Source organism: Rhinolophus sinicus, chromosome 15 (assembly GCF_057876585.1).
Source record: "Rhinolophus sinicus isolate RSI-liver-muscle chromosome 15, RSI-T2T, whole genome shotgun sequence".
NCBI classification, from domain to species: domain Eukaryota; kingdom Metazoa; phylum Chordata; class Mammalia; order Chiroptera; family Rhinolophidae; genus Rhinolophus; species Rhinolophus sinicus.
In genome coordinates, this window is record NC_142515.1 from 123,323,687 (window position 1) to 123,338,478 (window position 14,792).

The window sequence follows — 14,792 nt, forward strand, 5'->3', positions numbered from 1 at the left end:
AGACAAAGTCATACTTTAATGTAAGACAATTGCTAATTGCTTATCCAATATCTACTTTCCCTTTCATTCTTTACCATATATATATATGTGTGTGTGTGTGTGTGTGTGTGTGTGTGTGTGTGTGTGTGTGTGTGTGTGTGTGTTTTGTTGTTGTTGTTGTTGCTGTTGGAGTAACAAGAAAATATCTTACATTTTACCTTGTAAAGAGGCCTGGCAATGGATGGATATCTGGACAATTAGGTTTTGGGAGATACTTTACAGAGAATTTCAGTAAAATTGAGCCATTAGATACTTGTCCATTTCTTAATCCTACCCAAAACAGTAATATGGGAGCAATTACTTCAGCTGTTACCTTTTTTACCATAAGGAAAACTTGAGGATAGAACCTCCAAAAGATGTTAAAATTTCAGCAGCAAGAAGCAAGCCGTATCTCTGATAGCACAGTGGAGCTGTCATTATGCCAGATGTGGACTGCCAAATTTGGGATTCATCAATAAGTGATAGAAAAAAATATACCCATCATTCACTTAAGGCACTATTCATCTTTCGGATTTTTCTAGTAGCTGAACATAATTCTTAATATTCACATACAAAACAATGTCATTTATCATGATTTTAAAAACTAAACTCCATATGTGTAACATTTTGTAGATGCAACTTAGAAATAGAATGTTTTGCAGAACCACACACGCAAATTAATTATTTTCATTGTCACTAGTAAACACAGAGTGTAAACAAGTATAAGCAAAAGAGTCTTAATACATTGACTTGTTGATAGCCTGTAATCTAGAAGTGAGAAGATTGTTCTTTTTTTATTTTTTTTAGGTCACCTAAAACTTATGCTTTATTGTATAGGTTTCAAAATTTGAATTAGTTTCAAATTTTAGTTCAAAATTTGAAACCACAATTTAACATAAATTTATAGGTAAAAGACAAAATGTATTCAGAACTGTGAGGAAATTAAAATATTGTATATGCCGTGACTAATGAAAAAGAACAGTGTTGGATGACTCACACTTCCTGATTCCAAAGTTACTACAAAGCTACAAGAATCAAAACAGCACAGTAATGATGTAAGATTGACATTAGACTGATATCATAGAATTGAGAAACCAGAAATGAACCCATACGTCTACGGCTAATTGGTTTTCAACAATGATGCCAAGATTATCCATTGCAAAAAGAACAATCTCTTCAACAAATGTGATGGGACAAGTGGATACCATATGCAAAATAACAAAATTGAGCCATGATCTCATACCATGTAGAACATTTAAGTAAAAAGGGATCATTCACCTAAATATAAGAAGTGAAAGTTTTAAACTCTTAGAAGAATACAAATAAATGAATTATCATGACTTTAGTTTGGGCAATATGCTCTGAAATATGACAACAAAAGCACAAGCAACAAAATTTAGAAAAAAATAACAGATGAATAGACTTTGTCAAAATTTAAAAGTTTTGTGTATCAAATAACTATCAAGAAATTGAAAGACAACCCAAAGGATAGAAGAACATATTTGCAAATCATAAACCTTATTAGGGTCTAGTACCCATGGTATCTGTTGACAATAACAACTTGACATAAAAAAGACAAGCAATCCAATTAACAAATAGGCAAATTAATTTATTAGACATCTGTCCAAAGATATACAAATGGACAGCAAGCCCATGAAAAGATGCTTGACAATATAAGTCATTAGTGAAATAAAAATGAAGCCATGCTGAAATACCAGTTTATATTCACTAGAATGTCTATAATTTAAAAAAAAAAAGAAAAAAGTAACAAATGTTGGAGGAGATATGGAGAACTTGGAACCCTAGCACATTGCTGGTGGGAATGTAAAATGATGCAGTCACTGTAGGAAAAGAGTTCGGTGGTTCTTCAAGTGTGAAATATAGAATTACCATATGGCTCGACCATTCTACCTTTAGGTATACACCTACAAGTATTCAAACAAATAAATATATACAGATGTCCATAACAGCACTTCTTGCAATATCCAAAAGATGGAAACAACCCAAATATCCATCGATAAATGAATGGATAAAGAAAATGTGATATATACATGCAATGGGATATCATTCACCCATGAAAGGGAGTAAAGGACTGACATAGACTAACATGGATAGATCTTGAAAACATCATGGTAAGAAAAAAAAAAAAAAAAGCCAGGCACAAAAGGTCACATATAGTATGATTCGAATTATATGAAATGTTCAAATCAGGCAAACATATGGAGACAGATTGGTAATTTGCAGGGTTTTGGGGGAGATAGGGAGGACCGGAAAGTCACCACTTAATGGATAGGAAGTTTTCTTTTGGGGAATGTAAATGCTTGGAGTTTGATAGATGTGGTTGTTGAACAACATTGCGAATGGTGCTAAATGCCACTGAAGTCTACACGTTAAAATGTTTAATTCTATGCCATGGGAATTTCCCTTCAATTAAAAATAATAATACTTAGCTCACTGGCAAGTGAAAATGTTAAGAGGCAAACAAGTTTGTGAGGAATGTAATTTTGATGTTAGGATTATCTAGGTAGCTGTTTTAAGATGCCCAAAGGTTAAAAACAATCTGTTTGAGAATCATTCATGTACACCATCATGCAGCCCATTGTTTTGAGCAAATATAATGTGTAGGCCTAATAATGCATTAATCGATGGCTCTTATCTTAATGGATCTTAAATTATAACAGAGAAGACAATACGAAGCATCTAAATATATTTGTGATTTGGGCTAACATACAAACAGAAAATTTCACATCATCTACCAGGAAGAGATTTAGGAAGATAAGTGCACAAAGAGATGGGGAAATAAAGACAGTCCAAGGTCAATGTTCTGAATCGTAAGAGACTACAGTTAGTGTATGAATATTGAAATAATTAGAATGGAGAAATTGAGAGCTAATAAAGGGCAAGTGCTTTCAAGAGTAACTATCACATCTGTGTAGGTGTTTGTGAGTATTTCCACATATGTACTTAAGAGATACATGCATTAAAAACATCAAGTTAATTAAATGGACTATATTAGAAATCAAAACATAACTATGATTATTAAATTGCACACTTTTTTTCAGGCCTCTAGCAAACTGGTGGTTGATAGGTGGGCTGGAGAATGAATATGTATATATATATAATCTATCTATCTATCTATCTATCTATCTATCTATCTATCTATCTATCTATCTATCTATGTCTATATCTATAGATATAGATGTATCTATCTACCTGTCTATCTATCTATATCTATATCATCTATATCTATATTTACATAGAGAGAGAGAGAAAGAGAGAGAGAAGAGAGAGCGAGAGAGCGAGAGAGAGAATGCAATACGATGATATCTGCAAATATAGCCTATAATGTAAAACTAATAAAACTGAACAGAAAAATTACAGCATGAATGCTAGGAAAACAAGAGGTTTTTCTTCTTTCAATCTTCTGTGATAGTGAATCTTAATGAGTTGGTGTCCATCTGGACACCATATTAAGAACTAGACACCATAGTGTTAAATTGATTTTATTCATTAGATATCCGAATTCAGATATTTATTTCAGGAGGGCTGCATTCTGGTTTCTTTCTTTCTGCGTGGGTCTACAGTGTGTGTGTGTGTGTGTGTGTGTGTGTGTACGCGCGCACATGCATACCATATCAGAGAAAGCTAGATTAAATGCTTGTGCAATTCTGTATATTTCTCTTTAATGACTGAATCAAAATTCAAAAACCAACTTTGGCAGAATTGATATATTAAATTTAATTAAAGTCTCTGCTATTATTATCCTTAGCACTTTCTGGATTAATGCCAGTTTCTCCGATGAAAGAAAATAAAAAGCAATTGTAAGCCTATTTAACAGTTGTCTTCAAAGCTGATTTAGCAGTTGTCTTCAGGTAACTAGATGGTAATGCTATTAATACTAAATTTGGTCAAGTATCGTTTTTAATACAGACGTGGATTACATATGTTAAGAACAAGATTGTATAATCCAAAAGCACATTAAAGTATAACTAAAGTCTTAAAAAAGCTTGAAAATATCTGAAACAGCTGCTAAATATTTGCAAATTAATTTTGAGTATTATCCATTCACTTTTATGAAAGCCGAGGGAAGAGTAAAAAAAAATTGGCAGAACAAAAATAAGTAAGAGTATAATAATTAGGATTGATTTCTGTATTTTAAATATTTTCATTAGGTCTTTCCTCACAAAATAGATCGAGAAACAAAAGAGGAAAATGACAACTCACTATTAATATAACCATATAATTAAAATTCTACTGAAATATTCATTTTCATCTATAAGATTTTTATAAAAGGAACACTGGTGTTCCAAACAGAAATAATTACTCCAATAATTTTTTAATCATTGACTTTGTATGACAGTATTTAAGTTACAGGATATCAAAGGATAAGAGTGAACATCATTTAAGGACTTTGCATCCTTTTCTCAGGATTGAGTTAAAATATTTTCTGTTGTATACATTGTATTGTGTTAGGTAGAAGTTTGACTTTGCTACTGTCTTTATTTGAAGAATAAGTTTGGTTTAAGGAGACATGTATGGGGCCCATATTTTTAAGTGGTCATTCACATTTCTAAAAAATATATTTCAGGGTGAAAGACGGGTTTTAAAACTACCTAACTATTAGTTTGTATCATAAAATCATTAAATTTTATAATTAAATGTAACCATGATACCATAACAAAGCTTATCTCCTACAGCTTCAAAATGTCTAGATATTAAATATGTTTAAATAGCATTAGCCATTACACGGTAATGGTAGACTTGTTCTTACTTTCAGAAAATTCACAAACATTATCTCTTCATACATGGCCTCCTCTTCATTCTTTCTATAATCTAATCATCACCCGATAGACTCTTAAGTATATGTACATACAAGGTGTGATTGAAAACTACAGTGAATGTTTAAATAATAAATATTTATTACAGAAAAAGACACATTGCCATTAATTCCCTTCAGAATACTCCCCCTCACTTCAAACACACTTATCTCATCCTTCTTGTCACTTTCTGAAGCAGTTCTGGAAGTCCTCTTTTGTGTCTTTACTTCATACTCCATCATGACAATGCTCCGTGTCACATATTGCTTCCGGTATATGGCAATTTCTGTCAAATAAAAACATTACGGTGTGTCCTCATCCACCTTATTCACCGGATCTGGCACCGTGCAACTTCTGGCTCTTCCCCAAAGTCAAACTGATGATGAAAGGTAAACGTTTTGAATAGACTCAGGACATTGAGGCAGCCATGACAGTGCAACTAAAGACACTCATGAAAGAGGACTTCCAGAACTGCTTCAGAAAGTAGAAAGAACGATGGGATAAATGTGTTTTAAGCAGGGGTGGGCCATTTTGGAAGGGGGAGGTAATGGCAATGTGACTTTTACTGTAATAAACTGTTTTTTATTTAAACGTTTACTATATTTTTTGATCACAGAATAAATACTAGAATCTCAAATCTCCCTTTATCTTCTATGTTTCTTAAATTGTATGTCACACTTTTCATCTCTTTATAATATGTGCTATATTACAGATACTTTCTTCAGATTTAAATTAATGTTATAGGTCCAGTAATTAATTACTTTCTCTTATAAACTATACTCGGGAATGCATGTGACTGCTTTCTTTGTTCTTTTTGATCTTTACTAGAATAAAAAGAGCCAATACTTGCAAATGGAAAGGTGAGTGATTGCTGCTAAATTCCTCACCATTTCTTATTGTTATTCGAAACCCCTTTAGAGCTTCCCCTAAAGTGAGTTAAACTGGATAATCCACTAATTCTCTGCAAATAGTCCACTAATTCACCCTGGTTGCATAATTAATTTATTTTTGGATATTGTATGTGGTTTTTATATAGCTGTCATTTTGTATATTTGTTTCTAGTTCTTTTTTTTAACCTAAGACATAGCATTTACAATGAATATTTCATATTCTGTTTCTGATAAATCTAATTACTGAAATCAATGCTGATCTGATTCATATCTTTGGTTTTCTCTGCAATAATTCTTTCATGGTTCATTGTTACGAGAATTTGGACTGTGAGCCTATGCTTTTTAAATTTTTATTTGGGAAATACTTAAGGCTTGGGTAGAAGCTGTGCTTCTCTGCCAGGATTTGCACTTGCTTCTATCAATCACTGGGACAACTGTTTATCTGAAATCATTATAGTTTGGATTCTATGACATATTCTATTTAATTTCCCATGATGGCTCGATTGTGTTTGTGAATATTCAATGTTGTGTGTGTGTGTGTGTGTGTGTGTGTGTGTGTGTTACACTTAGCCACAAATATATAGGCACATATCCTTGCTGACCATTTCTGTGGAGCTGGATCATACCTTCTTTTTCTCCTTCACCTGGCAAGTGTTGTCATCTAAGGTCACCTTAATGGAGGAGTGTTTTATTAAACTCCCTGTCCCTGCAGAAGGGACTTAAATGTTAGCGCCTGTCTACATCCGTCCAATCATCAAATGAATGAGTCAAGTTCATAAATATTTATTTTCCTGTTACTCTCAGGGTGAAGATGTTTAGGGTACGTGATTGCTAAAAAGTTAGTATTTTCACTTTAATTCTGGCTTCTGGGAGTTCATATTCCCAGGTCAGTAATTAGCTTAAATATCTATATTACTTCTTTCCAATTTTCAGTTTATTTTTTCCTCAATGGAGTGGTTATTTTAGTACATTAATCCACGATGATGCTACATGTGGGAGTTGGACACCTTTTTAAAATATTTTTGTGATTGTTGTTATGAATCAGTTTATACACACACATACACACACACACACACACACACACACACACACACACACATATATAATCTTTTCTTTTGGAGTGCATATGGATCTCCCTTTTACTTATTTATGGCTTGTGGAATACTAAGAGCTGTATAGGGAGACAGTGCTTGCAAATGGACAAAGTGTATGGCTATTCTTAATTTCAACTGATAGTCAAATTCTCAAATTCTAGCAACATTCAACTGTGATTTGTTGAGTTTAGGAATTTAGATATTTTCTTACTTTCTCCACTTGCTTCTTATTCTTAATTCAAGATAAAGTGAAATGCTACTCATACTAATATGTATTGAAACATTTTTTCGTGGAAGGACTTTCAAGTGTTTCAAGGGCTTATAGTATAAATAAATGCATCCATGCAGCAATGGGATTTTATATAATCTGGCTTTTGGTCCTGGGTGGGAGAGGAGGCAGCCAATGGATATTAGTTTCATAAGAATAACATATTTGACGATTAGTCCAGGTTTTGTTTAGTTTGAGATAGCCAAGTTTTTTTTTTCAATTGTTTATGATTTAAAAATTGTCTCCATAGTTATGATTACAAATGGGCTGGTATTATTAATAGTTTTTTTTTTTTTTGTATTGTAAAAAGTTTTCCTGTTTTTATTGTCTTCATTGGAACTTGAGTGGGAATATACAAAAAATTGAAACATACATGCATAGCAAAGTACTGATAGAGGTTACAATTATATATTTTAATATGGCACAAAGTTATCATCCCTCTAATTTCTTTATTCTTCAGAGTGATATGTTCTGATGTCAAACTTTATAAAGGTGCTCAGGAAACAACCCTGGAAATTTCTGTTTTTATTTTTTCTTCCACTGTCTTGCCCAGTCCCCAGCTTTTCGCTTCCCCTTTTCCCTCCCTAATATCATAGCATCTATTGTATTATAATATTTGAAGCTTTGTGAGTATAGAATTTTTAAAAAATGATCAAAATAATCACATTTTATTATTTTCATTTTTTTAAGAATGACGAGGGAGAATGTACTCAAGGGACACTTACCTGAAAAAGTGTTGTATTCAAGCAAAGTTGGATGTTCTCTTGCCCTTCCTCATATGCTGAATTAGTCACAGACAGCTGATGAATCAAAGCTCCTTTTGATCTGCAAGATATTAGCAAAGGCATAAAGGTAAGAGTGCATTTGAACAAACATGTACTTGTCAAGCATTCATTCTGGTGATTACAACAGATTGACATGAAGTTCTTTGAGATTCTGCTCTGCTTGCCTTTTGTAAATGTAGAGTGCTTCAGGTTGTGGCAAATGTCTAGTGCATAAATAAACTGATAGATGAGGGCAGAAGGTTATTGACAGGTGAGGATAGTTATTCTGTAACATAATCTTCTTAGAAGTACGATTGTATTACAGAGCTGATGCTCGGAGTGGTACTGCCATGTTTATTTCAAATTGATGTACTCAGGGTCAAAGTTATTTCAGTTAACTGAGATCATGAAACAAAAATAATAATAAACATTACTTATGTATCATAATGAAATACAATATGATTGGAGGGATTTTTATTTTATATTTTATATTTTAATTTACACAACTGGAATTCGTTTAAAATATTTAGGCGATCCAGATGAAGAAATGTCATAAGATACATGTACTTTGCCCTGATTTTCTTTTTGCAAATTATATTCTATTTTTGCTGCCTTCTTCCTCATTTTTTTTATGTAACAACTACAAACAAGCAAGAAAACAAACTGTGTCTCCCTAACAGCTTACCTCAAGACTCATCTAAATAAGTTCATCGTATATTTTTTCCAAGTGACTACCAGCAGTATCAAGGGCAGCGATTGCTTTCTTATACATGGTTTCTTCTGAGAGATATTAATATTATCCATACTCCCTGTTGAAGGAGTTGACCAAGTAGAATCTGATTTTTCTAGGTTATCCTGCTCCCCCCTAACCACAAAGGATTGGTCCAGAAGTACGATAGGCCAAAAACCAAACACAGTATTTCTCCTGTAAATTTGGTTTGGACACGGAAGTAAGTCCATTAAATAACACTGGGAACTTTGATATTAGAAATATTTAGTGAGTATGGATTCATGCAGGTTGATATGCAATTTAGAAGAAGAGCCTTCAATGGATGAAACAAGAATACTGAAAAATGAATCACATGGTTCAAAAGAAAAGTGGTGACCGAGACAGTGCTTGTATGGCTATATGCCAGTTCTTGTGAAATCTAACTACTGCTTCTATTTTCATGAGTTGATTTTAATACATGTCTATTCCAAACTGTTAAACTTCACTGGATAAAATACTTCCCCGGCTATACTTACTCACACTCTTACTACTTATTTTATTTTATTTTTCAGCTTCTGAGTTCTTTACCACTCAAGTAAATAGTTGATTAAAAACTTCATTTTATCTATGCAGTTGTGTCCGTTTTGTTGCTTTAACTGCAGCATGCGTTTACTTTTTCCCCCTTTAGATGTACATTTCATCATAAGAATAAGAAATATATTCTCTCATTCTGTATGTACTTTGTGATTTCATCAGTATAGAGTAACATTCTGTATACACTGATATTATACTTGTATACGTATATAATTTTGATTAAACAAATATAGTAAGATTGGGAAGACAGAAGTAACACAGTGTTTTAAAGAACAAAGGAGAAAACTTTTCTTTAGAGCTGTCACTTACAAAAAATATTGTCATATTTCAGGGTTTGCATGAAAGCACCGTTTCGAATTTAATCTATTACCTTGCTCAGATAAGAAGGGCATATTTTTATTCTCACCCATATGCCTAAAATACATTAAAAAATGCAGCCTCATAGAGAAGAAACATCTATTTTCACCTAAATGTATTATAAAATACATTTAGCCATATATATAGTTTGAGGTTAACTGTATTTTTCTTGCAGATGACAGTATCTGTCCTCATAGGACATGATTCAATTTGCAAGAGACCCTTGAAATGAGATTCCACAATCACCAATGTACAGGTGGTACTTAGTGAGAGAGACACTGAATGATACTTTTCATGCTTCCCTCTAAGGAGGCGTCTCCACAATGGGATGGGACAAGCATATAATAGGACAGCACATCAGGTGAGCCACTAGCATGAATGTTAGTTTGCATTCTGAAATCTCATTTTGACTTGACTGTCCTTACAATTTGTTAGGTGAACTATTATAAAGCCCCCGAATGGCACATGTCACCTTTGATGCATGCTGCATTTTACATAATATAGAAATAACTTATGAACCTGCAGGGCAATAGATAGCTCAGCAGGAGAATTATGATATGCATGAAGCTCCTGAAATGAAGTTGCCCATCCCCCTGTTAGGGAGCGTTGAGTCAGATATCCGCGGCTCAGGTATGACTGAGGGAAATGTCAAACTGCACAATGCTTTATTAACAGTTTTATATTGACTAACACTGAATGAGAAGCCAAAGTGAAGCTGACAAATTTGGGTTTCAAATAATTTTGTCAAAAAGTGAAAAGAAAATAAAAACAAAAAACTTTTCCTGTGAACTTTTCCATTTGTATTATTCCAAAGAGAAAGGGGAGTGAGAGCAAATATTTCACCATTGAAAGAAAAGCAGACATTAATGTAAATTGCTAAATATAAACTAGAATTTTAAAGGAAGTGTGTAAATACTTTAAAAATCAATGCCAAAGTCCTAAGGTGATTTCCTATGATGTACAATTTGTAAAATCATATATTTCATGCTTTTTTTCTGTAACTTTTTGAAAATTCTCACCCTTTTAAAAATATGGCTTTTTTTTTTTTTTCATAATGAAAGGGTAATACATAGTTTAGCCAAACATTGGGATTGTGAAAAACACAACCCTGATAATTATCTGTTAATCAGAGTCATAGAGAAATCCCCCTTACTAAAAATCAACAGTTTCTATAGCATTTGGGACAATGGCCCTCAAAATATAATCTCTGAAAATGTCACTAATATTGAATGCTTGGTAAATATGCACATATCTGCACTCCGATCCCAGAGGTCAGTGTACTCATTCCTAGGAAGGGTTTGTCAAATCTACATTTTCACTTTTTTCTAGGTCTTCTATCACCGCAAAACTGTAGCCGCTCAGGCAGATCTCTCTAGGCGGAGTCTGAGACGAGATTCGCCCAGAATTCTGCAGGACGATTGTTGGCAACAGCCTTAGGCCCTCAAGGGTCTCTCAGAATACTTCAGGCATCATTTGGCTCTGGAAGGTATGTTAGGAAGAACATTGCTACCTTACTTTCCTTATAATAAGTAGGCCGTGAAAATTGTCATGTTTTAATTGTCAAATGGGGACGGATCGAGGTGCATTTACTCTCTAGTACAAAACAGATGCCATTTCTAGGATTCTTCTAGATGCAAAAGGAAGAATTGAGGTGATTATAACTTATTCTGGTACTAAAGAAGACAAGTGAAGAAGAGGCAGCACAAGATCTGACGTATTCGTGGTGCCATTGCTGGCTTTGGAGACAGACAAGCCATGTGCCAAGAAACGTGAGCAGCCGTGAGGAGATCCGAGCAGGTGGGTAGCTCACAACTAACAAGGAAATGGGGTTCTCAGTCTTCAACCGCAAGAGACTGAATTCAACCACCAACATGAATGAGCTCAGTGGGGATGCTTCCTCAGAACTTCAAGATAAGAACTCAGACTGGCTGATAGTCTGAGTGAGGCCTCCTGTGACCATAAGTGCAGCACCCAGTTGAACAGAACTATAAACTAATAAGTGGATATTTTAAGTTGCAAAGTCTATGGGGTTTTTTATGCTGCAACAGCAAATGAATGCACTTTTATAAATGCATCCAGAACCTACTGAATCTCCCTCACTAGACATCTGAGAACTAAACAATGTCCATTGTAAGGTAGCCATCAAAACTTCTGTTTTTTCATTGGTCTTTGCATACAATGTCTATGTTAAAATGTCATCAGGATCTTGCTGATTTCTGAATATTGACACTAGGCAAAGTAACATGGATTGAGTACAAATGTCCAAGATTTGAGGGCTGTGCTTTTAATGAAGCAGAACCTCTCCTTTTTTAAGCTCATCTGATAGTGTCAGCAGCAGCAGCCGCTAAATTGCCACCAACAATACCTCTAACTGACCTGCCTAATAGATGCCAGTTTCACTCAATCCAAAGAAGAAGGTTTGATATTCTGGGGGGAAAGAGGGAAGGGTTTGAATGTGGAGAGTACCACAGCCCCAAAAGGACTTCTCCAACTTCAACCACACACATGAGGAATCTTATCTATAAATACCAATAAATAGTTCATCCAAATTAAAAGACTGACAACCTCTATCCCTCCTTCTTCAAAAAGGCAGGAGGGGTGAAATAAAGAAGCAAGTACCTGGTTTATAAGTTTACTTATGAGTAGTGCATCAGATGAATGTGTGTTACCTGATAAAGTCTAGTGCTACTTATTCTGACTTTCATTTAATTGATAGAACCTATATGAAACAAGCAGGTATAGTTGCCTCTCTGTCAAAATCCAACGTCGATTGATAAACCCTGAATGGTTAAAAGTAACAATAAAAACAACTAGCTTGGCTTCCTCTATTAATCAGACAACAACAGCTAAATCAAAAAAGATGTGCCCTTTCCAATGTAGGTGTGATGTTCCCTAGACAGTGAGAGTGACTTTGAAACATAAAAAGTAGTTAATCTTTCTGGCGTGATGCTATAAAAGGTGTCTTCTTGTCTCTGTCTGCTTCCAGAATCATTTGGATCAAAGAAAGGTGCCACTGGTCTAGTTTTCTCTTGCAATCCAGATTTCCTTTCAGAGGAAGTAGTGATGTGTTGTTTATTTTGAATCAATTAATCATTTTGCCTGTTACCATAGAGTTGTGCACTTGTACTCTGAGAAAAACAACAACAAAAACTTGGATAAGTAGTTTCAGAACAATATACTTTTTAGCTTAAAGCAGTTGTGATCATACCCTTTCACTTACTAACACTTCCAAATTCTCATTAGTTTCTCTCTTCATTAAAATGATAGTGCCTCAAAAATATTAGATGTGAAGCTAAAGAGGCAGAGAAGATGATATTGGTTGATTAAATGATGAAAGGCAAAATGAAAATTTAAGCAAGCTCGTTTAAAAACAACAGAAAATAATACAAGAACCGATTTTTACTGATAATTTGATAATATTATTGGACCGAAAGAAGGAATTCCTGCACCAGATTCTATCCTGTAATATGCATTTAAGGAACAGATACATAACAATTAGCATGCCTGAAACAAGGGAGAAGTTAATACTAAAATTCTAGAAAGTAGCTCAAAATTGGCTTGGAATTGACCTCTTATTGATTGTTACTTAAGGTCTTTTCACCATGTTTGTCTCTGAGTGGATGAATTTGTTGTTTTCTGGTCTATGAGTACATGTTTAAAAAGTAGTGGAAAGAGATAACGCTCTCGTCAATGGATATTGCACAGCGATGTAAAGAGAGTATTAGGTTAGTAAAAATCAAAACATGTGGTAGAGAGTCTACTAGTGTTGGTAAGAAGGCAGTTTAATATATTACTGTTGGAAATGCAAACATTTAAACAACATGAATGACAATTTAAATGTTGATCAATGGTTTAATATGTACATATGATTTTTCAAAATGATTCAGATCCTAGGAACTTTTCCCATGGATATCTTTACACATGCAGATAAATAAAAGTACAAGTGTCAGCATTAAAAAAAAAAAAAATTATATTAACTAAAGATTGGAAATAATATAAATGTTAAACAATATAAATCATGTCAAATAGCACACTCATATCATAGTATGCTTTGCAGGCAATTTAAAGAATGAGACAAGTCTGTGAGTACTTCTTGGAAACTTCAAGATATAGAGTTAAATAAAAACCAAGCTGCAGGAAAACGTGTGCACAGGTTACTGTGTGCAGGGTTTTGGTCCTTCCCGGTTCTTCCTCCCTGATCAGGACACAGTGAGGACAATGGCCATCCTCCAAAGAAAACTAAGCAGACAGATACAAAGTGCTGGGCTTCCTGGTGGCACAATTTCATCTCTGTACTTGCTCCAAAGTTCTCATGGGATGGGAAATAGGATTCCATTTGTGTGTACGTACCTCTCAATGGGACTTTTTTCTTTTCTTTAACCTCCACGTGATGCACCTATTTATCACATTTTTGTTAGTATTAGTGAGTTGTTACATGTTAAACTCCTTGTAAAGTGTAAAGTAATGTTTTATTATGCTCCCTTTGAGGAATATAAGAGGAATAATAATGAATATATGTATATATTTTGTTAAGGAATATAACAATATAAATATACTTATAAATTTGTTGTATATAATATATGCATATAATTCATTATATCACTTATGAAAATATATGTAAATGTATGCATGCATATTGTAATTCCTTTAAGGATTATATCTATATATACACACACATATATTATAAAATATGTAATATATAAAGGGAATGGAATAGCTTAATATTAGAGAAAAAAGAGGAAAAAGTGTTTTTGTGAATTACTTTGAAATGTTTTAAATCCTATGAACTTTTACCTAAATCTTCTAATTATAAATTATATACTATGAAATTTTTAGGTTCTGGTAAGAAGGGTATTCCTATATTGAATATCTGCATATAAGATTAAATGTAGAGCTGACATAAAGATGTGCTGTAGGGAATAACATATTATATAAACATATATTATAATAATTTCACATATGTTTTACTAATATAGTGGTTGAGGTTATAAAGAACACATTTTACTATAATAAGACTCTAAAAAAATAAATCTTGACAATTGGTGCCGTTGCAGTATAATTTCCCTCCAGGCAGGTGGTTTTGTGGTCAACAAGTAATCCCTGGGGTAAGCACAATTGCAAAAGGCAGTGATGATCATTTACATAAAACAGTATAGAACCAGAAATAAATCTGGGTGAGACGTCCAGTCTATGTAACACAGCCTGCACAGATGTGAATTAAAAACAGATATATTAAAAATCCTCTAGGAAAGAAAAAGAAACGTCCCATCAGTAGTGTGAG

General features: G+C 33.7%; 1 long non-coding RNA gene across 8 annotated transcripts in view; it reads left to right on the forward strand.

Moving 5' to 3' along the window:
• LOC109456613 (uncharacterized) overlaps positions 1 to 12,331 on the forward strand; it is a 311,202-nt gene extending 298,871 nt beyond the window's left edge. For 6 of the 8 annotated variants that reach the window (XR_016019085.1, XR_016019083.1, XR_016019086.1 and 3 more), the window contains 5 exons: positions 5,664 to 5,695; positions 7,778 to 7,939; positions 9,687 to 9,872; positions 10,841 to 10,997; positions 11,132 to 12,331. This is a non-coding gene — a long non-coding RNA (uncharacterized LOC109456613). The remainder of the gene's footprint in view (positions 1 to 5,663; positions 5,696 to 7,777; positions 7,940 to 9,686; positions 9,873 to 10,840; positions 10,998 to 11,131) is intronic. The other 2 variants (XR_012498221.2, XR_016019089.1) reach the window with 1 other exon arrangement.
• Positions 12,332 to 14,792: the final 2,461 nt, after the last annotated feature.